Source organism: Lithobates pipiens, unplaced genomic scaffold, assembly GCF_037356315.1.
Source record: "Lithobates pipiens isolate NorthernLeopardFrog02 unplaced genomic scaffold, aLitPip1_a1.2 Scaffold_27, whole genome shotgun sequence".
Taxonomy (NCBI): domain Eukaryota; kingdom Metazoa; phylum Chordata; class Amphibia; order Anura; family Ranidae; genus Lithobates; species Lithobates pipiens.
In genome coordinates, this window is record NW_027507788.1 from 101,590,207 (window position 1) to 101,617,815 (window position 27,609).

Below are 27,609 nucleotides of genomic sequence, written 5' to 3' on the forward strand. Positions count from 1 at the left end.
TCACCATCCTTGTGGCCTCCTCATACGGTGACAGGACAGTGCATGCATCCCTGATCATGCCCCACTGGCGTGGTGAGAAAAAACCAAGCTCCCCTGACCCTGTCCTGGTGCCGTAGTCGCACAGGTACTCATTGATGGCCCTCTGCTGCGTGTGCAGCCGCTGCAGCATGGCCAATGTTGAGTTCCATCTGGTGGGCATGTCACATATAAGGCGGTTCTTGGGCAGGTTCAACTCCTTTTGGAGCTCAGCCAGCCGAGCACAGGCATTAAATGATCGGCGGAAATGCACACAGACTTTCCTGGCCTGCTTCAGGACATCCTGTAAGCCGGGGTACCTGCCCAAGAACCGCTGCACCACCAGGTTAAGGACGTGAGCTACACAGGGCACATGGGTCAGTTGTCCCTGTCGGAGGGCGGAGAGGAGGTTGGTGCCATTGTCACAAACCACCATTCCTGGCTTAAGCTGGCGTGGCGTCAACCACCTCTCGGCCTGCCCCTGCAGAGCTGACAAAACATCCGCCCCAGTGTGGCTCCTGTCCCCCAAACAAACCAGCGCAAGCACGGCATGGCATCGTTTTGCCTGCGTACTTGCGTAGCCCCTGGAACGCCTACGAAGCACCGCTGGTTCTGAGGACAGAGCACTGGAAGAGGCCATGGAGGAAGAAGAAGAGGAGGGGGTGGAGGAGAGAGGTGTGTCACAACCAATAGTAGCATTTTGGAGGCGTGGTGGCGGAACAACCTCCAACACTACTGCACCTTGTCCTGCATCCTTCCCAGCTGCCAGAAGAGTGACCCAATGGGCCGTGAAAGACAGGTAACGTCCCTGCCCATGCCTGCTGGACCATGAGTCAGCGGTAATATGCACCTTACCGCTGACCGCCCTGTCAAGCGAGGCAAGGACATTGCCTTCCACATGCCGGTAGAGAGCCGGAATCGCCTTCCGTGAGAAAAAGTGGCGTTTGGGGACCTGCCACTGAGGAACCGCACATTGTACAAACTCACGGAAGGGGGCCGAGTCTATCAACTGAAAAGGCAGCAGTTGAAGTGCTAGCAATTTAGCCAAGCTAGCATTCAACCCCTGGGCATGTGGATGGCTGGGAGTGAACTTCTTTCGCCGGTCCAGCAGCTGGGGCAGGGACATTTGCCTGCTATAATCGGACGTGGGTGTACTGCCAGCAGATTTCCTGGAACACTTGGCTGTGACACACCTAATTCTACACCTTCATTCCTCTCAGAGCAGGTTTTAGAGAGGACTGAAGGTCTAGTGGGGTTGGAGATGCCAGCTGATGAGGAGCAAGGAGAGGTCCGCTTTGTTCTTTGGTGTGGGTCTTTGAGGTACGCTTGCCAACGAGCTGCATGGCAGGTCAACATATGTCTGGTCAAGCATGTGGTGCCCAAGCGGCTGATGTTTTGGCCACGTGAGATACGCTTGAGACATATGTTGTAAATAGCAGCGGTGCGATCTGATGCACTCATCTCAAAAAAGGCCCACACTGAAGAACTTTTAGAATAACGCGCAGAGGCAGCGCTCTGCACAGGCGGAGCTCTGCGGTGTGATTCAGTCGGTGTGCTGCCGCTAAGCTGGCCCCCGGAGGGCATCCTGCCTCGTTGGACATGTGCCTCCTCCTCCTCCTCCCTCCTTCCAGGCACCCACGTGGAGTCAGTGCCCTCATCATCCCCTCCCTCTTCATCGCTGTAGCAAACCTGGCAGTATGCTGCAGCTTGTGGAACATGACTGCCAGATTGCTGTCCTTCTTGAGCATCCCCTCTCTCTGCGCTCACGCTACTGCCTTCCTCTAGCTGAGTGTCATCATCAGAGCCCACAAAACACTGGGCATCCTCCTGGAGCATGTACCCAACACTGAGGAGGGAAGACGATGCGTTGGCAGCTGCTTTGCTAGTACCCTGAGACTGGGTGAGAGAGGATGAGGAGGATGAAGAGGGCTTGGTCATCCACTCTACCAAGTCATTGGCATGTTGCGGTTCAACATGTCCAGCTGCCGAAAAGAAGGACAAGCGTGTCCCATGGCCACGTGCTGATGACAATGCACCGCGTCCACGACCAGCACTGTTGTCTCTAGACACAGAGCCTGCTTGCCCTCTTTTATCGGCTCGCGCCTGTCTGCCTCTCCTTGCTGGCCTTCCAGACATGGTAATGGCCTGAAGGGAGTTGGGTAAAAAAGCAGTTGGGTAGTGTATATTGTGCTAGAGGCACACAACACCCACTAACTCCTGCAGATGCCTTTATTATAGAACACCAGAGATAAAGGGGTATATACAGATGTATACTGTGCTGAAGGCACACACAACTTCCAATAACTCCTGCAGATGGCAAGTGGGCTCAAATAGAGAACAGCTATGTAGATGGATATAGCGGTGTGTACTGGGTACAGAGCACGCAGACAGCACGCACTAGCTCCTAACACTACTGACTGCAAGCTCTATTATAAAAGATAGATCACTAGCTATATAGGTGAGGTGAATATAGCGGTGTATACTGCGGTCAGGGCACGCAGACAATAACCAGAGAACACCAGAGATAAAAGGGTATATACAGATGTATACTGTGCTGTGCTGGAGGCACACACAACTTCCAATAACTCCTGCAGATGGCAAGTGGGCTCAAATAGAGAACAGCTATGTAGGTGGATATAGCGGTATGTACTGGGTACAGAGCAGGCAGACAGCACGCACTAGCTCCTAACACTACTGACTGCAAGCTCTATTATAAAAGATAGATCACTAGCTATATAGGTGAGGTGAATATAGCGGTGTATACTGCGGTCAGGGCACGCAGACAATAACCAGAAAACACCAGAGATAAAAGGGTATATACAGATGCATACTGTGCTGTGCTGGAGGCACACACAACTTCCAATAACTCCTGCAGATGGCAAGTGGGCTCAAATAGAGAACAGCTATGTAGGTGGATATAGCGGTATGTACTGGGTACAGAGCAGGCAGACAGCACGCACTAGCTCCTAACACTACTGACTGCAAGCTCTATTATAAAAGATAGATCACTAGCTATATAGGTGAGGTGAATATAGCGGTGTATACTGCGGTCAGGGCACGCAGACAATAACCACTACACAACAGCAAGATCGAAAATCGGCCGAAAACGATCGGTGTGTACTGTGTTGAAGGTACACAGAACACCCACTGCTTCAGACGCCAACACACTACACAAGGCCGCCGCGCTGGCGGCCTTATATAGTGTGGGGCGTGCACTACACAGCCTGAGCTATGATTGGCCACAGGCATCCTGCCTGTGGCCAATCATGGCTCTCCTCGCTGCTGGCGCTGCGATTGGCCAAGCATGCGGGGTCACAGTGCATGCTTGGCCAATCATGAGCCAGCAATGCACTGCGCCATCGCAGTGCATTGTGGGCCATGAGCGCCACACGAATTTGGCGCGAACGGACCAAAATGTTCGGACTTCGCCGAACGGACGAACAGCCAATGTTCGAGTCGAACGTACGTTCGACTCGAACACGAAGCTCATCCCTAATTGTAGATAATTGGGCTCCTTACCCGGTTTAGGAAGAGTCACAACGATTGCTTCTAACATTTCCTTTGAGAAGTGTCCCTTTAAAATAGCTTGGTTAAAAAGTTCCACCAAATAAGGGTATAAAGTTGGGGTAAGAGCTTTGTAGTACTCTGGGGAGAGGCCATCTATACCCGGCGCTTTGCCGGAAGGGAGGGAAGTAATAACATTTATAATTTCTTGTTTGTCTATAGGGCGATTGAGGTGGTTCGGTGAGGTAGAATCTAGTTTTGGTAATTTTACTTTTTTAAGGAAATTGGAGATGGTCTCAGCATTGGGTTGAGGGATGGTGTGATCATCTTTCAGGTTGTATAGTTCAGCATAATAATCTCTGAATGGTCTCTTTGTGGTGATAGAGTTGCATTACTTTCTCCCTGGCTCTCTTTTGCTTCAATTGTATTGCCATTCTTTTCCCTGCTTTAATATTTTGTGAGTAAGCTGTTAGTTTAAGACCCTTAATATAGACCCTTGATATATTTATCATGTTCCGATAATTTCCTCTTTTTCCTTTCTCTGGGCGCCATCTGGATGAACACACCCCTAACAAAGGCCTTATGAGTGCACCAGAGATTGAATTTACTACTGGGGGATTCCTTATTAAAGGAAAATAACTCCTCCAGTTTTGTTCCTAGCTCCTTTACGTATTCTGGGTGAGACAATATAAGTATTATTTCTCCACAGTGGGGTATATTTACTGGTGCAACCCTCTAAAATTTCCAATGAGATGGGGCATGGTCCGACCATGTAATGTGTATGGATGTTTTTACAACCTGTTGGAGAAGAGATTTGTCTGCAATAAAGCAGTCAATACGTGAATAAATGTTATAGGGGTTAGAGAAAAAGGCATAGTCTCTTTCTGTCGTGTGATGGTAGCGTCAGGGGTCATGGAGATCCTCTTGCAGCAGAAACTGCTTGAGACCTGGTCTCCCCTTTGAGTTCGTAGAAGTGGTATCTATGCCGGGTTCCATGGGAATGTTGAATTCACCGCAAATTAAAAGTTGGCCTCTTTGGATTGAGTGAGCTTTGGTCAGAATCCTTTATTTGATGTCTGTTGGGGACATAATTATTAATGATGGTATATAGAGCTCCGTTCAATTCTGCAACCAGAATTATATATCTGCCTTCGACATCCAACAGGGATGCAAGTAACTTAAAAGAGGTTGAGTTTCTTATTGCTACTATAACTCCCCTTTTCTTTGTCCTATAATTGGCTTGATAAATGTAAGGGAAGTTTTTATGGGTACAACTGAGAGGTTTTCCAGCTACAAAGTGAGATTCTTGCACACATAAAACATCAAAGTGGTGGTTTTCGGCTTCCTTCCACAACGCCCTTCTCTTGTATGGGCTATTAAGCCCTTTGGCGTTCAATGATAGGAACTTAAGAACCATCGAAGACCTTTAGATTGCGAATGTATGAATCATCTTCTAGGTAAACTAGCGGTTGTGTGAGTGAGAGGTGAATGTGGTAACAGAAACAAACAAAGAAAGGGAGAAAAAACAGGTTACTGGCATTGTTGTAGTCCCATAATAGATAACAAAGGATGAATGTAAGGGTACAGATCGTTCCTGTACTAATATCCAACGGTGGTATAATGTCCAACTGGACAGGATCCTAGTTTGCTGTATGATGGTGATTTTGGATTATCAGAACTGTAAACTTGGTAATTTCCAGAGCTGTTGAGTAAAGCAGATCTGAAGTGTTCAGGTGGTAGTCGGCGGGTCCGCTATATCCTCTTTGTCCTGTGGGAGGAGTCCCCAGGACTTCACAAGCTCCAAGCCTTCCTTTAAAGAGGAAGTAAACCCTGATGAGTTTACTTCCTCTTTCATTCCCTGCAAAGGTAAAGCATAATGGTCTACTATGCATGGCATAGTAGCCCATTATGTGTCACTTACCTGACACAGGAGCCAGCAAAGTCACCGCTGTCCCCTGTAGTCCGGCGCATCCATCTTCTCGGTGGGTCTCGCTGCTCCACCGCTGTCATTCGGCGAAGACGCGATGACATCACTCATGCGCACAGGAGCCGCCACTCGCGGCATATCGCCGTTGAGCGTGGCGCGCTCAGTGCGCCTGCAGATTCTAGAATAGGTTGTCTATTGTAGGAAAAGTATCCAGCTTTTCACCAAAGCCATTAATGTCTGCTTGATGGTCAGTGACAAGGGAGGTATCAGACCCTGTGTCTCCATCATTGATCAGTTTCCTCCTCTGCTTGAGTGGGCTGTTAAATATCGATGGAGGAGAACGGTTTCCAGTGTCAGAAACAGCCGAGTCATGCTGATGATTAGTGTGTTTAGCCGCTGCAGCCGCCTCTGCTCTTCTCAGTGAGTGAGCGCCGGCGCCATCTTGTGACTGCTGTGTGTCCGACGGACTGTAAAAGTCCATGAGTTTGCGGGGCCCTTCCCATTCTTTCCTCTTCCCCCGCATGCCTCCCCTACCTCTCTGGGAGTTCATTCTCTGAAGGGTTTAAGAATTATGGTCTTACCACTGCCTGGAAATCGCCTGTTGGATCCCGTGGAGCTGGAGCTCAGTTATCATGCGGCTTTTGCCAGAATTGACATCAAGTAATTTCCTGGAAATAGTTGTTTGATTTAATCAAACCATAAAAAAGTTTTTTTGTCTCTCCTATGGGTATTATATTATCCTTAGGTGAGACAATTTTTGTACCACCAACCAAATGGCCGCTATGCCACAATTTCCAGTATTACTGACGTCACTTCTGGTCCTGTGGAATGCATGCCACAAACAATGTTTTCATACGTTCGGATCTATATTTGAAGCCTGTTCGATTGTATTTTTTGTAAGTACCCACTCCCCTGTACAAATACATTTGTTTTAATGGTACTTCCCTATCAGTTCCATTTTTTCTTCACTTTTGGGTACCTGTTTGTTCTGCTGAGAAACCTCTTAAAGAAACTTTGAATTTGAAGATCTGATACCACATCCATCATTCCTGGACACCATTACAAAGCTCTAAGTGACCCACCAGACTGAAAAACTGGGGGCCGTTTCAATCCGGTGATTGGGGGACACATGAGGGGGTGTTGCACACCTGAATATTTCTGAAGCCTTTTGCACTGTTTATCGATGTTTTGGATGCCTATGGCCAATCATAGCTCAGGCTGTGTAGCACACACGCCCCACACTATATGAGGCTGCCAGCACGGCGGCCTTGTGTAGTGTGTTGGCGTCTGTAGGAGTTAGTGGGTGTTCTCTGTGTACCTTCAACACAGTATACACCGTTCATTATTGGCCGATTTTGCATTCTTGCTCTTCTGTAATTGAGCTGTTAGCAATCTGCAGGAGTTTGTGCCTGTTGCCTGCGTGCCCTGACCGCAGTATACACCATTATATCCACCTATATAGCTAGCTATATTGCTCTTTTGTAATAGAGCTTGCAGTCAGTTGTAGGAGATTGTGCCTGTTGTCTGCGTGCCCTGACCGCAGTATACACCGTTATATCCACCTTCATAGCTAGCTATATTGCTCTTTTGTAATAGAGCTTGCAGTCAGTTGTAGGAGATTGTGCGTGCTGTCTGCGTGCCCTGACCGCAGTATACACCTTTATATCCACCTATATAGCTAGCTATATTGCTCTTTTGCAATAGAGCTTGCAGTCAGTTGTAGGAGATTATGCCTGTTGTCTGCGTGCCCTGACCGCAGTATACACCGTTATTTCCACCTACATAGCTAGCTATATTGCTCTTTTGTAATAGAGCTTGCAGTCAGTTGTAGGAGATTGTGCGTGCTGTCTGCATGCCCTGACCGCAATATACACCGTTATATCCACCTACATAGCTAGCTATATTGCTCTTTTGTAATAGAGCTTGCAGTCAGTTGTAGGAGATTGTGCTTGTTGTCTGCGGGCCCTGACCGTAGTATACACCGTTATATCCACCTATATAGCTCTTCTCTAATTGAGCCATCTGCCATCTGCAGGAGTTAGTGGGTGTTGTGTGCCTCCAGCACAATATACACTACCCAATTGCTGGTTTTCCCATCTCCTTTCAGGCCATTACCATGTCTGGAGGGCCAACAAGGAGAGGCAGACAGGCACGAGCCGATAAAAGAGGGCAAGCAGGCTCTGTGTCTAGAGACAACAGTGCTGGTCGTGGACGCGGTGTATCGTCATCATCAGCACGTGGCCATGGGACACGCTTGTCCTTCTTTTCGGCAGCTGGACATGTTGAGCCGCATCATGCCGAAGACTTGGCAGAGTGGATGACCAAGCCCTCTTCATCCTTCTCATCCTCTCTCACCCAGGCTAAGGGTACTAGCAAAGCAGCTGCCAATGCATTGTCTTCCCTCCTCTCAATGTCATCATCAGTGACTCCTTCCCTAGACCCATCACGTCCTCCTGAGGAGTCTCCTGAACTCTTTGAGCACATGCTCCAGGAGGATGCCCAGTGTTTTGTAGGCTCTGATGATGATACTCAGCTAGAGGAAGGCAGTAGCGTGAGTGCAGAGAGAGGGGATGCTCAAGAAGGACAGCAATCTGGCAGTCATGTTCCACAAGCTGCAGCATACTGCCAGGTTTGCTCCAGCGATGAAGAGGGAGGGGATGATGAGGGCACTGACTCCACGTGGGTGCCTGGTAGGAGAGAGGAGGAGGCACATGTCCAACGAGACAGGATGCCCTCCGGGGGCTAGCTTAGGGGCAGCACACCGACTGAATCACACCGCAGAGCTCCGCCTCTGCAGGGCGCTGCCTCTGCGCGTTATTCTAAAAGTTCTTTGGTGTGGGCCTTTTTTAAGATGAGTGCATCAGATCGCACCGCTGTTATTTGCAACATATGTCTCAAGCGTATCTTGCGTGGCCAAAACATCAGCCGCTTGGGCACCACATGCTTGACCAGACATATGTTGACCTGCAATGCAGCTCATTGGCAAGTGTACCTCAAAGACCCACACCAAAGAACAAAGCGGACCTCTCCTTGCTCCTCATCAGCTGGGATCTCCAACCCCACTAGACCTTCAGTCCTCTCTGAAACCTGCTCTGAGAGGAATGAAGGTGTAGAATTAGGTGTGTCACAGCCAAGTGCTTCTGGGCACTCTGCTAGCAGTACACCCACGTCCGGGCAAATTTCCCTGCCCCAGCTGCTGGACCGTCGAAAGAAGTTCATTCCCAGCCATCCACATGCCCAGCGGTTGAATGCTAGCTTGGTTACATTGCTAGCACTTCAACTGCTGCCTTTTCAGTTGGTAGACTTGGCCCCCTTCCGTGAGTTTGTGCAATGTGCGGTTCCTCAGTGGCAGGTCCCCAAACGCCACTTTTTCTCACGGAAGGCGATTCCGGCTCTCTACCGGCATGTGGAAGGCAATGTCCTTGCCTCGCTGGACAGGGCGGTCAGCGGTAAGGTGCATATTACCGATGACTCATGGTCCAGCAGGCATGGACAGGGACATTACCTGTCTTTCACGGCCCATTGGGTCACTCTTCTGGCAGCTGGGAAGGATGTAGGACAAGGTGCAGTAGTGTTGGAGGTTGTTCCGCCACCACGCCTCCAAAATGCTACTATTGGTTGTGACACACCTCTCTCCTCCACCCCCTCCTCTTCTTCTTCCTCCATGGTCTCTTCCAGTGCTCTGTCCTCAGAACCAGCGGTGCTCCGTAGGCGTTCCAGGGGCTATGCAAGTATGCAGGTAAAACAATGCCATGCCGTGCTTGCGCTGGTTTGTTTGGGGGACAGGAGCCACACTGGGGCAGATATTTTGTCAGCTCTGCAGGGGCAGGCTTAGAGGTGGTTTACGCCACGCCAGCTTAAGCCAGGAATGGTGGTTTGCGACAATGGCACCAACCTCCTCTCTGCCCTCCGGCAGGCACAACTGACCCACATGCCCTGTGTGGCTCACGTCCTTAACCTGGTGGTGCAGTGGTTCTTGGGCAGGTACCCGGGCTTACAGGATGTCCTGAAGCAGGCCAGAAAAGTCTGTGTGCATTTCCGCCGATCATTTAATGCCTGTGCTCGGCTGGCTGAGCTCCAAAAGGAGTTGAACCAGCCCAAGAACCGCCTTATATGTGACATGCTCACCAGGTGGAACTCAGCGTTGGCCCTGCTGCAGCGGATGCGCACGCAGCAGAGGGCCATCAATGAGTACCTCTGCAAATACAGCACCAGAACAGGGTCAGGGGAGCTTGGTTTTTTATCACCACGCCAGTGGGGCGTGAACAGGGATCCTTGCACTGTCCTGTCACCGTTTCAGGAGGCCAAAAGATCGGTGAGCAGTGACAGTGCATGCATCAGTGACACTGTACCTCTTGTCCACCTGTTGGAGCATACGCTGCGTGGAATAATGGACAGGGAACAAGAGGCAGAACAGAGACAGGAAGAGGAGGACTTCCTTGCCTCTCAAGGCCCCCTTTATCCAGACAGTGTTCCTGCTGTCCCACCCATCACACAGGAAGAGGAGGAGGAGGAGGAGGATGATTGTGTCAGCATGGAGGTGGAGGCTGGCACTCAGCATCAGCAGCAGCAGTCTTGTAGGGATGATTTACAGTCCCAAGAAACCTGTGGACTTGTACGTGGCTGGGAGGAGGTAGCTGCGGATCATGTTGTCCTTAGTGACCCAGAGGACTCCAGGCCGAATGCCTCAGCTAACCTACGCTGCATGGCCTCCCTGATCCTGCAAAGCCTGCGGAAGGATCCTCGTATTCTTCGGATAAAGGAGAGGGACCATTACTGGCTTGCCACGCTCCTTGATCCACGGTACAAGGGTAAGGTTGCCGACCTTATCTTGCCGTCGCAGAGGGAGCAGAGGATGAGACATCTCCGGGAGGCCTTGCAGAAAGGTCTGTGCAACGCGTTCCCAGAGACTGGGAGGTTACAAACTCCTTGTCCTGGACAACGTGTTGCTGAGGCATTGGTCAGAAGGAGCAGTGGAGAAGGTGGCCGTCTGACCGATGCGTTCAGACAATTTTTTAGTCCATAGCCCCAAGGTATGATCGGTTCCAGCAACCATCGCCAGAGTCTGATTTACATGGTGCAGGAATACCTAGGGGCAAGGTCAGGCTTGGACACCTTTCCCACCGAAAATCCTCTGGCTTACTGGGTCTTGGGGATGGATCACTGGCCAGAGCTTGCACAGTATGCAATTGAGCTACTGGCCTGTCCTGCATCCAGCGTTCTTTATGAACGCACCTTCAGTGCTGCTGGTTTCTTTGTTACGATCACATTGTGCGTCTGTCCACCGACTCAGTTGATCGACTGACCTTCATCAAGATGAATCAGTCTTGGATCACCCACAGCTACCAAGCACCTGAAGCTGATGTAACCCAAATAATTTTTTTTTAAATATCACATCCCTTCAAGACTGCCTATGCTGATGCTGAGTGACTGTCCTGTTATGTTGATTGTCTATCCTCTTCCTCCTCTGCTGATATGTTGGAAGAACATTTTTGGTTCTGGGTGATGCCACCAGCACAATTTTTCGCCCCCAGGGGTGTTCAATTACAATTTTTGATGCAATGCTTTGCAGCAGGGCTCATTCCTGCACCACAACTAGCGTATATGGGAGAGGTTGCAGTGTCGTGGCACCAGCCCCAGTGCCTAAGGCCCAATTTTCAGCCCCTGTTTAACAGGGGCGTTTAATTGCTATTTTTGATGCAATGCTTTGCAGCAGGGCTCATTCCTGCACTACAACTAAAGTATATGGGAGAGGTTGCAGTGTCGTGGCACTAGCACCAGTGCCTAAGGCCCAATTTTTCAGCCCCTGTTTAACAGGGGCGTTTAATTACAATTTTTGATGCAATGCTTTGCAGCAGGGCTCATTCCTACACTACAACTAGAGTATATGGGAGAGGTTGCAGTGTCGTGGCACCAGCACCAGTGCCAGCAGCCCAATTTTTCTGCCCCTGTTTAACATGGGCGTTCAATTACAACTTTTGATGCAATGCTTTGCAGCAGGGCTCATTCCTGCACCACAACTAGCATATATGGGAGAGGTTGCAGTGTCGTGGCACCAGCACCAGTGCCTAAGGCCCAATTTTTCAGCCCCTGTTTAACAGGGGCGTTTAATTACAATTTTTGATGCAATGCTTTGCAGCAGGGCTCATTCCTGCACTACAACTAGAGTATATGGGAGAGGTTGCAATGTCGTGGCACCAGCACCAGTGCCTAAGGCCCAATTTTTCAGCCCCTGTTTAACAGGGGCATGTAATTACAATTCTTGATGTAATATTTCACAGCAGGGCCCGTTCTTGTGCCCACCCAGAGTAACTGTGAGGACTTATATTGTTGTGGCACCAGCACCAGCACCACAACCACCCAAGGTCAATTTTTCTACCACTGTTCAACAATGGCATGTAATTACAATTCTTGATATAATCGTTCACAGCAGGGCACTCCAGCGCCCACCAAGAGTCACTTTGAGGGCTTACAATGTTGTGGCAACACCAACACCTTCCTAAATACCAAAAAAACTAATGCAATAAAAAATAATAATAATAAAACGAGTGTAAATATTACTATATAGAAAAAAGTGCAATAATGCTTAGTGAGCGGCACTTAAAGCTTATAGAAGTGTATTTAAATAAACGTCTAGTATATAGTGTTCTTGTGCATCACTCCAGTGTCTGGAAATAAGCAAAAAATGTGCTTGGAACCATAAGGTGCATATAATAAATTAATATTGCAGTATGTGTAGAAATAGATAGACAACTGTGATATAACTGCAAGCAAAATTATAATATGTATCAAAATATGTGATAAAATCGTATAAGAAAAGGGTACTATAAATGCATTAAACTCAGTGATCTAAAACGTGCAAAGAAACAGAGGAATGTGCTAATAACATTCCTTAACATAAAGGGAACACAATAGCAGCAAAAACGTGGATTTCGATAAAATGTCCCATACACAGTCCAATCGTGCAACTTTCAAATGTGATTTCACAGCCGCAAATAAAGTGCAATGTGCCAAGGCAACTCCCCTCCAACGGTGTTCCGTGCCAGTGCTGGTTATCTTAAATAATTACCTCACGGCTGCAAGGTATGCAGCAAAACAACTGATTTGCAGGGGGAACTCAGGAGAGTCAAGGGGGCTGTGGATGGGGCTTCTGATGGTGCCGTTCTTCCTTGTAGTTATGGCCAAAGGAACAGTGCTCAAAACAACAAGTAAAGGATATCATCCATAGTGTAGTATTTAAAACAAGCAATTTATTTGTAATAACTAAAACTACTCACAAGCAGGAACAAGTGAACAGGCACACAGCTTAACAGATCAATAAGCGATTTCCTCAGATACAGACGTCACTTCCGGTTTCCTACGCGTTACGTCAGGTATGGACTTCAACTGGGATGTCCATACGTGACGTAACGTGTAGGAAACCGGAAGTGACGTCTGTATCTGAGGAAATCGTTCATTGATCTGTTAAGCTGTGTGCATGTTCACTTGTTCCTGCTTGTGAGTAGTTTTAGTTATTACTAGGGATGAGCTTCGAGTTCGAGTCAAACTCATGTTCTACTCGAACATTGCCTGTTCGCCTGTTCAGCGAACAGTGAACAATTTGGGCTGTTCGCAGCAAATTCGAAAAGCCGGAACACCCTATACAAGTCTATGGGAGAAATCTAAAGTGCTCATTTTAAAGGGTAATATGCAGGTTACTGTCCTAAAAAGTGTTTGGGGACCTGGGTCCTGCCCCAGGGGACATGGATCAATGCAAAAAAAGTTTTAAAAACGGCCGTTTTTTCAGGAGCAGTGATTTTAATAATGATTAAAGTGAAACAATAAAAGTGTAATATTCCTTTAAATTTCGTAGCTGGGGGGTATCTATAGTATGCCTGTGAAGGGGCGCATGTTTCTGGTGCTTAGAACTGTCGCTGCACAAAGTGTCATTTGTGCAGGAAAAAAAGTATTTTAAAATCACTTGCGGCTAAATTGTCGGGTCTCCGTAATACAGAGAACACTCAATGAGTGTTCTCTGTATTAGCCGACAATTCATTCATTCATTGATTAAAAAAAAAAAAAAAAGCGTGGGGGTTCCCCTAAATTCAATCAAAAGGCCCTTCAGGTCTGACATGGATATTAAGGGGAACCCCGTGTCAAATAAAAAAAAAAAATTGACGTGGGGGTCCCCCCAAATATCCATACCAGACCCTTCAGGTCTGATATGGATATTAAGGGGAACCCCGCATCAAATTTTAAAAAAAAATTGACATGGGGTCCCCCTAAATATCCATACCAGACCCTTTATCCGAGCACGCAACCTGGCAGGCCGCAGGAAAAGAGGGGGGGACGAGAGAGCGGCCCCCCCTCCCTCCTGAACCGTACCAGGCCACATACCCTCAACATTGGGAGGATGCTTTGGGGGTCTGTGACCCCTCAAAGCACCTTGTCCCCATGTTGATAAGGACAAGGGCCTCATCCTCACAACCCTGGCCGTTGGTTGTGAGGGTCTGCGGGCGGGGGGCTTATCAGAATCTGGAAGCCCCCTTTAACAAGGGGACCCCCAGATCCCGCCCCCCCCCCTGTTTGAAATGGTAAGGGGGTACAAAAGTACCCCTACCATTTCACAAAGAAAGTGTCAAAATGGTTAAATAAGACAAACACACTTTTGAAAAATTCCTTTATTAAAAATAAAAAAAATAAATAAAAATTCCAGCGGTGCTAATCCACTCTTGCTATCCAGCTACGGGTCTCCGGGGTCCAGCGATGGATGATCATATTCAGCGACGGGGGATCTCTCAGTCCAGCGCTGTCCATACCTCCTTCTTCTGTCTCCACTGCGGAGACACTGCAGAGAGCCGAGCGCTGACATTTCTTATATTGGGAGGGCGGGGCCACCCGTCACCTGACCCCGCCCCTCTGACGCAGGAGAGGGAAGCCAGGGGTTCCCCAGTGACGTGTGGGTGACCCCGCCCCCTCTGATGTAACGGAAACCTGCGTTACATCAGAGGGGGCGGGGTCACCCACACGTCACTGGGGAACCCCTGGCTTCCCTCTCCTGCGTCAGAGGGGCGGGGTCAGGTGATGGGTGGCCCCGCCCTCCCAATATAAGAAATGTCAGCGCTCGGCTCTCTGCAGTGTCTCCGCAGTGGAGACAGAAGAAGGAGGTATGGACAGCGCTGGACTGAGAGATCCCCCGTCGCTGGATATGATCATCCATCGCTGGACCCCGGAGACCCGTCGCTGGATAGCAAGAGTGGATTAGCACCGCTGGAATTTTTTTTTTTTTTTTTTTTAATAAAGGAATTTTTCAAAAGTGTGTTTGTCTTATTTAACCATTTTGACACTTTCTTTGTGAAATGGTAGGGGTACTTTTGTACCCCCTTACCATTTCAAACAGGGGGGGGCCGGGATCTGGGGGTCCCCTTGTTAAAGGGGGCTTCCAGATTCTGATAAGCCCCCCGCCCGCAGACCCTCACAACCAACGGCCAGGGTTGTGAGGATGAGGCCCTTGTCCTTATCAACATGGGGACAAGGTGCTTTGAGGGGTCACAGACCCCCAAAGCATCCTCCCAATGTTGAGGGTATGTGGCCTGGTACGGTTCAGGAGGGAGGGGGGGCCGCTCTCTCGTCCCCCACTCTTTTCCTGCGGCCTGCCAGGTTGCGTGCTCGGATAAAGGGTCTGGTATGGATATTTAGGGGGACCCCCACGTCAATTTTTTTTTTAAATTTGATGCGGGGTTCCCCTTAATATCCATATCAGACCTGAAGGGTCTGGTATGGATATTTGGGGGGACCCCCACGTCAATTTTTTTTTTAAATTTGACACGGGGTTCCCCTTAATATCCATGTCAGACCTGAAGGGCCTTTTGATTGAATTTAGGGGAACCCCCACGCTTTTTTTTTTTTTTTTTTTTTAATCAATGAATGAATGAATTGTCGGCTAATACAGAGAACACTCATTGAGTGTTCTCTGTATTACGGAGACCCGACAATTTAGCCGCAAGTGATTTTAAAAGACTTTTTTTCCTGCACAAATGACACTTTGTGCAGCGACAGTTCTAAGCACCAGAAACATGCGCCCCTTCACAGGCATACTATAGATACCCCCCAGCTACGAAATTTAAAGGAATATTACACTTTTATTGTTTCACTTTAATCATTATTAAAATCACTGCTCCTGAAAAAACGGCCGTTTTTAAAACTTTTTTTTGCATTGATCCATGTCCCCTGGGGCAGGACCCGGGTCCCCAAACACTTTTTAGGACAGTAACTTTCATATTACCCTTTAAAATGAGCACTTTAGATTGTGAACGTTCGAGTCCCATAGACTTTAATAGGGTTCTAAAGTTCACACGAAGTTTAGGTCTGTTCGCAGGTTCTGGTGCGAACCGAACAGGGGGGTGTTCGGCTCATCCCTAGTTATTACAAATAAATCGCTTGTTTTAAATACTACACTATGGAGGATATCCTTTACTTGTTGTTTTGAGCACTGTTCCGTTGGCCATAACTACAAGGAAGAACGGCACCGTCAGAAGCCCCATCCACAGCCCCCTTGACTCTCCTAAATTCCCCCTGCAAATCAGTTGTTTTGCTGCATACCTTGCAGCCGTGAGGTAATTATTTAAGATAACCAGCACTGGCACGGAACACCGTTGGAGGGGAGTTGCCTTAGCACATTGCACTTTATTTGCGGCTGTGAAATCACATTTGAAAGTTGCACGATTGGACTGTGTATGGGACATTTTATCGAATCCACATTTTTGCTGCTATTGTGTTTCCTTTATGTTAAGGAATGTTATTAGCACATTCCTCTGTTTCTTTGCACGTTTTAGATCACTGAGTTTAATGCATTTATAGTACCCTTTTCTTATACGATTTTATCACATATTTTGATACATATTATAATTTTGCTTGCAGTTATATCACAGTTGTCTATCTATTTCTACACATACTCCAATATTAATTTATTATATGGACCTTATGGTTCCAAGCACATTTTTTGCTTATTTCCAGACATTGGAGTGATGCACAAGAACACTATATACTAGACGTTTATTTAAATACACTTCTATAAGCTTTAAGTGCCGCTCACTAAGCATTATTGCACTTTTTTCTATATAGGAATATTTACACTCTTTTTATTATTATTATTTTTTATTGCATTCGTTTTTTTGGTATTTAGGAAGCGCAACACACCCCCTCCCTTTTCTGTTTTCTATACCATTGAGAGTTTACTCATAGAGTGTTTGCTGCTCCTATTAGAACATATCTTTTGCTTTCTTTCCAATTTTTTTGCCATAGAGCGCAGGAGCCCTTTTATACACAACACCAACACCTTGTTCCGCCATTTCTGTAGAGCATATAGGGCAGGCCCCTACTTTCAAACATCCAACTTACAAACATCTCCTACTTGCAAACGGAAGGAGACAACAGGAAGTGAGATGAAAAAAGAAGGACGGCAAAACAAATTATACAGGGGTGATAACCCTTCCCTATGTTTTCCAAAAAGCTTAAAATTTTTTTTTTTTTTTTTTATAATAATTTTTATTGAAAATTTCACATGGTACAAATAATAAGACAGGTACAAATAGTGGTAGACTACGTAGTGTGAGTTAACAACCAAAGTTGAGTAAAGGGAGAAAGAAAAGAGAGAAAGGAAAGAAAGAAAAGAAGGTTACGTTTGTGAACGTAGTTTAAGCATTTCACCTCTAATGGCACATACATATCTTTATAAACAGTTCAGTGGGATTGGTTGAAATACAACTATTATGAATACATAGGATGTTCAGTTTTCGCATTTTGGGAACGCCACCTGGCTCCCTGGCACCCCATCTGGGATCACGCTGTGACGGGGGCCATCTGGCGTACTTCTAGATAGGAAGTATCAAAAAATTTATTTTTTGACTGGAGCTACACATTAAAAATGTACCAGTTCAAAGTTACACACAGATTCTATTTAACACAACAAATCTACACAGTCCCTGTCTTGTTTGCACCGCCTGTATACTGCTGTTCTGAATATATGGGGCCTGGGGGCCCCACGTCTTTCCTTTTTTTAATATGGGTACGGGGTTCCCCTTAATATCGTACAAGACCAAAAGGGGCTGGTAATGGGCAAGGGGGCTACACATGCCATTTTTCTCAATGATTTTCATCCATATTGCCGGAACCAGATATTACATTAAAAACGTAAGCAGTTTGAAATGACTTTTTTTCCATTAAATGTCATTTTGTGCAGGGACTGTTCTAAACACAGGAAACACGTGGCACTTCCCAGGCATACTATAGACACCCCCAGGCACGATACTTAAAGGAATATTTCACTTTTTTTTTTCACTTTAATCGTCATTAAAATCAGTGCTCCCGCCAAAACGACCATTTTTAATAACATTTTAGGCATTGACCCATGTCCCCTGAGGCAGGAGCCAGGTCCCCAAACCCTTTTTAGGACAGTATCTTGCATATTAGCCATTAAAATTAGCACTTTTTATTTCGAATGTTCGAGTCCCATAGACTTCAATGGGGTTCTAACGTTCGTCCGAATTTGCGGTCCGTTCGAAAGTTCTGGTGTGAACCGAACCGGGGGGTGTTCGGCTCATCCCTAGTGATGTCCTCACACATGGAGCAAGGCTGAATTCTGATTCACGGAAGGTACACTTCTTTAGAGACTGTCTTTTATATACAGTATATGGTGGACTATATTAGTTTATGCACAATAGTGTTAGATACCTTTTGATACAAAATGTAACATATATGTGCAAAGTGTGACTTTGTTTCATTTTTCTTAGCGCTGCTGTAATACATTTTGGTTTTAGATATTTAACACTATTTCAGAGTTTTAAAGTAGCGGCTTATTATAGAGATTTTATTAATTGGTTTATTTTCGATTTATATATATATGTTTCTACTGTTAACCATGAGTGTTCTGAAGGGTGCTATTTTTTTGATTGAACATTTTTGCGATAATAATCATATAGTCAGAACATATACAGTGCTCTCCTTCCAAAATATGTAACCTTCCCTTAATCTATAACATGCCAGTGCATATAATTATATAAATAAAAATGTATTCTGCATTAGCTCTCTAACAGGTTTCATCCAAAAAACAATCAGATTCAGACCTTTATTTGAAATTGAATTTGCTAATACAGGAAGCAAAAATAGATAAAGTTACATGTGCACATTTTAGGAAGTATACTATCTATAAATAACGTGCAACAATGTATTGCATAAAACAGGTACTTCTCTTACATGTAAGTGCATAAGTATAGCGCTAAAGTGTTTGAATTAATTGGCATAACCAAACTGATACCATTAAAATGTGGATAACATAATTAACATGGATTAAATCTGTAAACCGTAATTACAAATAAATGATGACAAAAATGATATATCACCCCAAATGTCACATGTGAAAAGTGCCCCGTGAATTACTAGATAACAAAACAAATTAAGTGCAAAGACTCAGATATTTATGTCCGTGATTTTTTTTTTTTAAAGCCCACAGTGTATATTAAGAAACCTAAAACCACCACATTGGCATAAAACACCAAAGATGGAAATTGAAGACCAGTGTAGCAGCACCACCACCGAAGTAGATGTAGGCTTACCGGATAGTTAAAACTCAAAAGAACGTACGTTCTATGAGTCAAACAGGCTTTGTATTATCAACCGTCAACTAAGATGGTATCTTTGGAATCCTCACTTACTGAGACCTAACGTGTCCCAAAACTTATGGATAATCTGTCTCCATACAAAGGTGGTTGTGCATCAGATGGTACCAGATTTCAATCAATAGGATAGGAGAAATAGAGAAACAGGGCCACATAGAATAATTCTGTATGACTGTTAAAATGTTATTAAAAGTAAAACACTTACATTTATGAAGTGATTTCAAGTGCTTATATAAAAAGTAATGACGACAGTGGAGTCTTTTCAATGTGTTTTGTCTCATTAGACTTCGTCTGGGGTGTTATTTGTGTAGGCAGCACGGGGTTACTTTTTTACACCACTTCCCTTACACGTGACTGAATGGTTGTAGCAACAAAAATTACTTCCTAAAAAACAACAACAACAACAACATGTTGGATAGTCAGCGATTAAAGTGGTTGTAAACCCTTACAAACCACTTTGACCTACAGGTAAGCCTAGATTAAGGCTTACCTGTAGGTCCAAGAAATATCTCCTAAACCTATATGGTTTAGGAGATATTTGCCCGAAGACAGGCACCGCTGTCTACGGCGCGCAGGCGCACTGAGCGCGTCATTTCCAAAAACGGAGCTGCCGCGCGTGTCGGCTCCTGTGCGCATGCGCGGGAGTGACGTCATCGCGGCTCCGCCGAATGACAGCGGTGGAGCTGCGAGACCCCACCGAAAAGGTGGATGCGCCGGACTACAGGGGACAGCAGTGACATCGCTGGCTCCTGTGTCAGGTAAGTGACACAAAATAGGCTACTATGCGATGCATAGCAGTCCATTATGCTTTGCCTTTGCAGGGAATGAAAGAGGAAGTAAACCCATGGTTTACTTCCTCTTTAAGTCAGGTATTACCATGTGCAGACTGTTGGTGTTATATAAATCATATAATTTTATTATTACATTTAATCCCCAAAACAGCTGAGTGATTAATATTTGTCATTAAATAACTGGGTGAGTTAGTAACACTGCTTGGCAAAAAGTGTCAGAACTAGTGCAATGCATGCAGTACAATATTGAAAGCTTGAACACTTTATTTATTATCAGGGGAATTGGTATAGAATTATGTACATAAGTGAAATGGGCTGATCTTCATGTATTTATAAATGGCAGAAATACTATAAAAGTCTTCATTAAAGATTCATTTCTGAGCCAAATTGCTGGTTTTTTTTTCTTGTGGGTAGAATTCACAGTTGAAGTCAAATTATCTGCACTTAAAAAAAAATTAAGGGGTGAGTTACAACTTCTGCTAGATTTGTATTTTTGTCTGTGATACCATTGGGGAGATATTCTTTCAAATTTAGTACCTGTGACACCAGGACAGGAAATGGTTGTCAACAGTACAGTGAGGTACAGGCAGCAGTAAGAACATTGCTAAACGTCTTAACCTTTCCCCATTCTACTAAAAATGCCCTTTTGTTTTTTTTGTTGGGGGGAGGGCTGCTGTGCTATTGTATTCTGACAGCATCAATGGCAGGTGTAGGAATACCTGAACAGTGGCTTCATCTGATTGGATGCAGCTGCTGTTTGTGCAAAAATAAAGTCAGTCAAACATTTGAGATTTGTTGAACGTCACCAGGCTGGCAAATCCACACATTGATCGACTTGAAGCCAGTTCAGCAGGAACAGACCAAAATTCATCCAGTGTATGGCTGGCCTAAATGGAGGAAAGTGCTCCAGTAGAGACACAGACATCAGTAAAACCCCAACAAGGCCTCCAACCTTTATACATTCTATCCAAATAAAAGGTTTTGAATGGAGTTGGTTCTAATACAATTTTTAAAGCTGTGTTAAGCATCAATTAAGCTTTCTTTGTATAACCTTTGGCACAGCATGGAGGAGGAGTGTCGTAGAAAGAGGTGGAGGTTTGTCACAACAGGATTCCGACAATGAAATTTCACCTATCATATTTTGTATGGTGCAGAGTCCAGTTCCACTATGACAAATGTGTTGTAGGCACCTCCATGCATTATGCTTGCAGCAGCCTGGCATACTGAAAGCCTGGATCACAAGACTCAGACATGAGCCTCTACTGATAAAGGTCATTATTGGATAATGAAAAATGACCTGCAGATGTACCTTCACGGAAGGTTGCAAATACGTTTACCACAAGTACATTTCAAAGGTTGTTATTGGGGAAAAGTTCACTGCAGTGCGGAATGTACATTAATAGTTTTAATGGTTAGTTTGTTGTCTGGAATCTAAAGAAGAAAGATTTTATCTGAGGCACGCTCCATTTCTTGTAAGATAAGCAAAGCATTTTATAAAACATAATTTTTTACCTAAGCAGTGCATTCATAAACAGACACAAGTAAATGGCATATTTTTACCATGTTTTGAATTTTTCTTGGGGTTCTCATGAGTGCCATCTTCCTGTTCATACTCGTAACACTGTAGAAAGGGAAAACAATTGGGGAATGTGTAAGATAAAAGATACGAGTATGTTAAAATCTGGGCTTGGGCTGCATGCAGGCTATTCCTGTACATAAAGTTTATATTAAAAAAAAAGAAATTTAGATTTTTGGTTATTGGCATTTCATTGCAACCATATTTGATATTGTCTTTCAAAAGGTATGCCAAAGAATAAAGTAGTAAAAGCTGCTCTATGACATGAAAGAAACATAAGGCAAATTACCTTTTCTATAGGATGAAATACTGATACTAAAATGGTGGAGGTTTATGTACTATCTTCTCGACCCCGGTAATCACCTTATGATGTTAAATTACACCAGAAATTGTGATTTTATTTTTTATTGTAAAATCAAGATCAAAATGTACCACCAGCATTTGCAGACTGGGAATACACATGTGAAGACCATAATAAAAGAAAAAAAATTTTTTGGGGTTTGGCGGGTTCATCATATGGTATTACAACCTTCAAAATAAATGATTATCAGAGAGTCCAATAACAGCACAGCTGGTCTATAAAAGTTGTTTTGAAAAACTTCCGTAACAGCACATATACTTAGAGCTTAATTCTGAAGACTGGATAGAAAGGAATATAAATTTGGTAGGAGAAGAAATAATGGAAAATTTATATCAAATACTTACCGTAATTTTCCTTTCCTGATGGACTCCATGGCAGCCTACGTATGGGTTAATCCCGCCTCTCATACCTCATAGGACCCCACTCCAATAAATCTTTGCTTATAGCCAGAGACTGTGTTCCATAACTTAGCCTGCTCCAGCAAATGGGAGGGAACTCCTGCTGCCATAGAGTCCATCAGGAAAGGAAAATTACGGTAAGTATTTGATATAAATTTTCCATTTTCCTGACAGACTCCATGGCAGCCTACGTATGGGAAATAACTAGCCATACACACCCGGGTGGGCAATTGCTGGATAAAGAAAAAAAAGGTTTAATTGGCGGTGTCAACGGATAAGACATTCAAACCAAAATTAACCGAAGACAAGGACGCTGGTTCTACACAATAGTGCATCATAAATATATTGATTGACGACCATGAAGCCGCCTTACAAATCACTTCTGGAGAATTGTGACAGGCAGCCGTCCAGGATGTAGAAACGTTCCTAGTAGAATGAGCTGTCACCGCTTCTGGAGGAGCCAAGCCCCTAGCCTTATAAGCCCCTTGGATGGTCTGAACGATCCAAGCTGCAATAGTTCAGGAAGAAGCACGTAAACCCTTATTCTTTCCGTAGAAAAGGATGAACAGATAGTCAGATTTCCGGAAAGGAGCTGTGGCTTTCAAGTATTGTTTCAAAATGTCCCCAACGTCCAAAGGATGAATACCAGAATTTTCAGAGGCCTGAAAGATTGGAAGCACAATCTCCTGATTTTCATGGAAAACGGATGACATCTTCGGATTTGACCCTAACATAGGGATCAAAACTGCTCGATCAGGGAAGAAAGTGAGAAATGGCTCCTTACAGCCCAGAGAACTGATCTCCGAAACCCTCTTAGCTGACGTAATGGCTACTAGGAAAGCAGTTTTACAAGAAAGTTCTTTAATAGATACTTGATCCCCCTGATGTAAATATTTCTCTGAAAAGTAATCCAGGACAAAGGGGAGATCCCACTTAGAAAACCTTGGTTTCCTCTGAGGTCTGAGCCTCATTGCTCCCTTGAAGAACTGTTTTGTGAGAGGGTGCTTGGCCCAGGAGACACCTGAAAAGGCATATATTGCAGAAACCTGGACCCACAAGGAGCTCACCAATAAGTCCAGTCCTGTCTGAAGAAAGCCAATAACATCTCTTATCTTCGGGCCTTTACACGAACCGTTGATTGTGGACACATAGTCTGCAAATTTTGACCAAATTCTCTGATAGACCCTGTTGGTACCTGGACTTCTAGCATTCAGTAAAGTAGCGATTGCCGTGTCGGGACAACCTAACGCTTCCAGCCTTTCCCTCTCAAAAACCATGCCATCAGATGAAGCTGGGAGGGACATGGGTGAAGAGTCGTTCCCTGTGACAAGAGATCTGGTCCGGAGGGCAGAGGAACTGGATCCTGGAAACTGAGCTGAAACAAGAGTGGGAACCACGGCCTGTTGGGCCAATACGGAAGAACCGCTATTACTTCGACCTCTTCCCACCTGAGCTTCGCCAGAAATCGGAGAATGATCGGAGTCGGGGGAAAGGCATAAGCCTTGTGGAATCTCCACTGGTCCGTCAGGGCATCCACTCCGAAGGCCTGAGAGCAACACCACCTTGTGTAATATTTCTCGTTTGAAATTGCACGGGGAGGCAAACAGGTCCACTTCCGGTAGGATCCCCAGAGACAGAATCCAATCGAATACCTCACTGTGGAGAGACCATTCGTTGTTGTCCAGGGAGAATCTTGAAAGAAAATCTGCCTGGACATTTTGAACTCCTGGGAGATAAACCGCCGTCAGATCCCTCAGATTCGACTGGGCCCAGGACATAATCGGGCTTACTTCCCTCAGTAAAGAGAGACTGCGAGTGCCCCCCTGTCTTTTGACATAGGATACAGCTATTGTATTGTCCATTCGAAGGAGAACTGAAGCTCCTGACGTCAGGTGAAGAAAGGCTTGCAGCGATTGAAAAGCAGCTCGTAGTTCCAGCACGTTCGATACCACGCTCTGGACAGGGAAATCCCAACTGCCTTGGGCTACTTCCGAGAGACAGAGAGCACCCCAACCTCTGCTGCTGGCATCGGTTGTCACTGTGACCCAGGAAACAGGTGCTATGGAATGACAATGAAGGAGATTTTTCCGCTGTAGCCACCAAGGGAGGCTCTCCCGCATGGAAGGGGTTATCCGGACGAGATGATCTCGAGCCCTTGGATCCCACTGTTGGAGGAACCCTTTCTGAAAGGGACGCATTTTCCATTGTGCCCACTTCACCATAGGGGCTGTGGCTACCATAGTGCCGATTATCTTTTGACATTGAGAGACTCTGAGGAGAGATGATGACATTGCAAGCCGAATCCTGTTTCGGATCACCGGAATTTTCTCCAGGGGTAAGGAGATGGTGCTCATTACCGTGTTGAACTGGGCTCCGAGGAAGATTAGAGATTGCGTTGGCTCTAGATGGCTCTTCTCCTTGTTCAGGAGCCAGTCGAACTCCATTAGGGTAGAAATAACTTGTTCCCGATGAGACAACAGTTGCTCTTTGTCTTGAGAAAGTAGGAGCAGATCGTCCAGGTAGTGATGTAACCAGATGTGTCTGATCCTGATTAAAGCCACGACCGCCAGTAAGAGTTTTGAAAATACTCGAGGTGAAGTGGAAAGCCCGAACGGAAGACATGTAAACTGAAGATGTACCTGATCTACTGCAAACCTGAGGTACTTCTGGTAATCTTCTGCAATCGGTACGTGGAAATAGGCATTCTTGAGGTCTATTGAGATAAGCCAGTCGCCTGGTTGAATAGCCTAGCGTATTGTCAGTAGAGACTCAATTTTGAATTTTTCCTTTTTTATGAAGGAGTTTAGATGTGTCAGATTGATGACCGGTCTCCAGGAGACATTCTTTTTGAGGACCATGAAAAGAGGGGAGTAAACTCCTTGAAATCTTTCCTCGGCTGGAACCGGGATGGCGGCTCCTTGAGCCATCAATGATTCTGTGTATGATACGAGAATCTGTCTTTTTTCTTCTGAATGAGGAAGAACCGTTGGGATAAACTGGTGAATGGATGGATTGTTGAAGACCCATGAATGTCCTGAGGAGACCGTTTTGACGGTCCAGTAGTCCTGAATCGAGGCTGCCCAGACGTGCTGAAAACGGAGTAAACGAGCCCCGACTTGCTCCGTCCTGACAGACCCCATATCAAAAGGACTTCGAAGCCTCCCGACCACCAGAAGAAGAAGCTTTTGAGGACTTTTGACCTGAAGGCTGGCTTCTTTTCCAGTTTTTCCTAAACTCGCGTCCAGGTCTGTAACGACGTGCGTCCCTAGCACGTTCCAGTTCTTGCCTGGGGAGAACTCTTCTCTGACCCATGAGGCGGCGATCCTGGGGCAGAAAACCCGATTTACCCCCGGTAGTACGGGTAATAGCTGAGTCAAGTTTGTTCCCAAAGAGGGAACATCCCTCGAAAGGAATTTTACACCATGCCTGCTTAGAGGCAGGATCCGCAACCCATGGGCGCAACCACAGGGCACGTTTAGCCGTGACCGAAGAGAGCATTACGCGAGCTACCAGACGAATTATGTCCAGGGATACCTCCCCCAGGAACACCGAGGCCATCTTCAGTTCATGCACTGGTGAGCTCTTGACCAGCTCTTCAGAAATGCTTCCTAAGGTCGTACCTATATCATCAGTCCATGATTCCATGGCTTTAGATAACGCAGCAAGGGCTAGGGCTGGTTTACAAGCCATGCCTGCAGTAATGTAGATGCACCCGATGTCCGTATCTATCTTCCTTTCCAGACCATCTTTGAAGGAAACTGAATCTTCCAGAGGGAGAGTAACATGCCTCACCAACCTCATCAAAGCGGCATCAATAAGAGGGGCTGATTCAAGATGTTTGACCTCATCGCTCTTGAAAGGATACATTTTTTTTACCTTAGAGATCAAGGAATTTTTCCTCTCAACCTTGTTCCACTCATCAGAAATAATTTCACCAAGTTCTTCCAAAAAAGGAAAATTTGGGCGGTCTTTCTTGAGATGCTTAAATTATTTCCTCTGCTTAGAGGGAGCTTCCACTGGTTCATCCCATTTTAAAGCATCTTTGACTTTGGCTGGGAGCGAAGGAGGATTGAAAGTAAGGCTGGAATCTGACTTGTTTATGGATTCTTGGATCACCTTCCTGACCAGAGCCTCCACATGCTGATCTTTAGATCCTCTTTCCTTCATAGCCCGAGAGTAACATAACTCGCAGAGAGATTTACCCTCTGGGACCTAAGTTTTACATCCCCAGCAAGTCCTTTCCACAGAACGGCTGGAATGGCGGTAAGAATGGTGTCCAGAACCAGACTTTGAGCCTTCCCTCCTATGTCTGGAGGATGATCCGGTATGTCTAGTGCTTGAAGATGAATGATGGCGTTGTGACCTAGACTTGTCACTATCACCGTGTGTCAAGACTTGAGATTCAGACCTAGACGTGCTGAAAAAAGAGGATAAATGGTTAACTTGCTCCAGCAACCCAAATACAAACAGGCAGAGGGAAAAAAATTCCATCCTACCTGTGGCATAAGGGTTGGCCACTAGGGGGCGGTGACACATCCATCGCAGCAGAGATTTAAATGGCTAAAACAAACACAATTCAAATAAGCATGTAAAAGGTAGGAACATAGAGAGAGCAATGATATGCACATTTCCACACAATAATACTCCCCCCCCCCCCACCTTGAGCAGAAAAGCCACGAGCACGGGAAGTAGCTGCCTTGCTTGGAAACCTTCCAAAGCATAGCTGTCTCTGACAGCTATTTAAATCTGCCGCCATGATGATGTCATTATGTTAGCAGCGCACCTGCGCTGTAACTACCGCCACTCCTACGGCGTCCGTGTGCATGCGCGACCGCCGCCATTTTGTCCCAACTGCGCATGCGCTAACCAAGCCTCGATCTCAGTCGAAGCCATGCAGCTGGGCAGAGAGAGCGAATAGCGGTGGACTGGAACGCAAAGATGCAATCTGTCAACCAATGGATGACTTTAAGATCTTCACAGCATCACTCTTCAGTGCCTGTGTCCTCCCTGCTAATAGCTGGGAAATATGGACTCCGAGAATAACCGCCATCATCATCAATGTGCAAACCACCAGGATAGGATTAAAGCTTCCGAAAGGTAAGAAAACACCTTGGTCCTAGGAGGAGGACAAAAAAGGAACACAGTCTCTGGCTAGAAGCAAAGATTTATGGGAGTGGGGTCCTATGAGGTATGAGAGGCGGGATTAACCCATACGTAGGCTGCCATGGAGTCTGTTAGGAAATATGCCTTAACAAGCATCTACTCTATATATATAATGTGTGCCAGGGATTACCTCTCAGGGAGAAACTTGTCAGAAATAATTTGAACATTTTGTACAAATCAACTTTCTTTGGGAGTCCTGGCCATGCCATGAACTGTCAG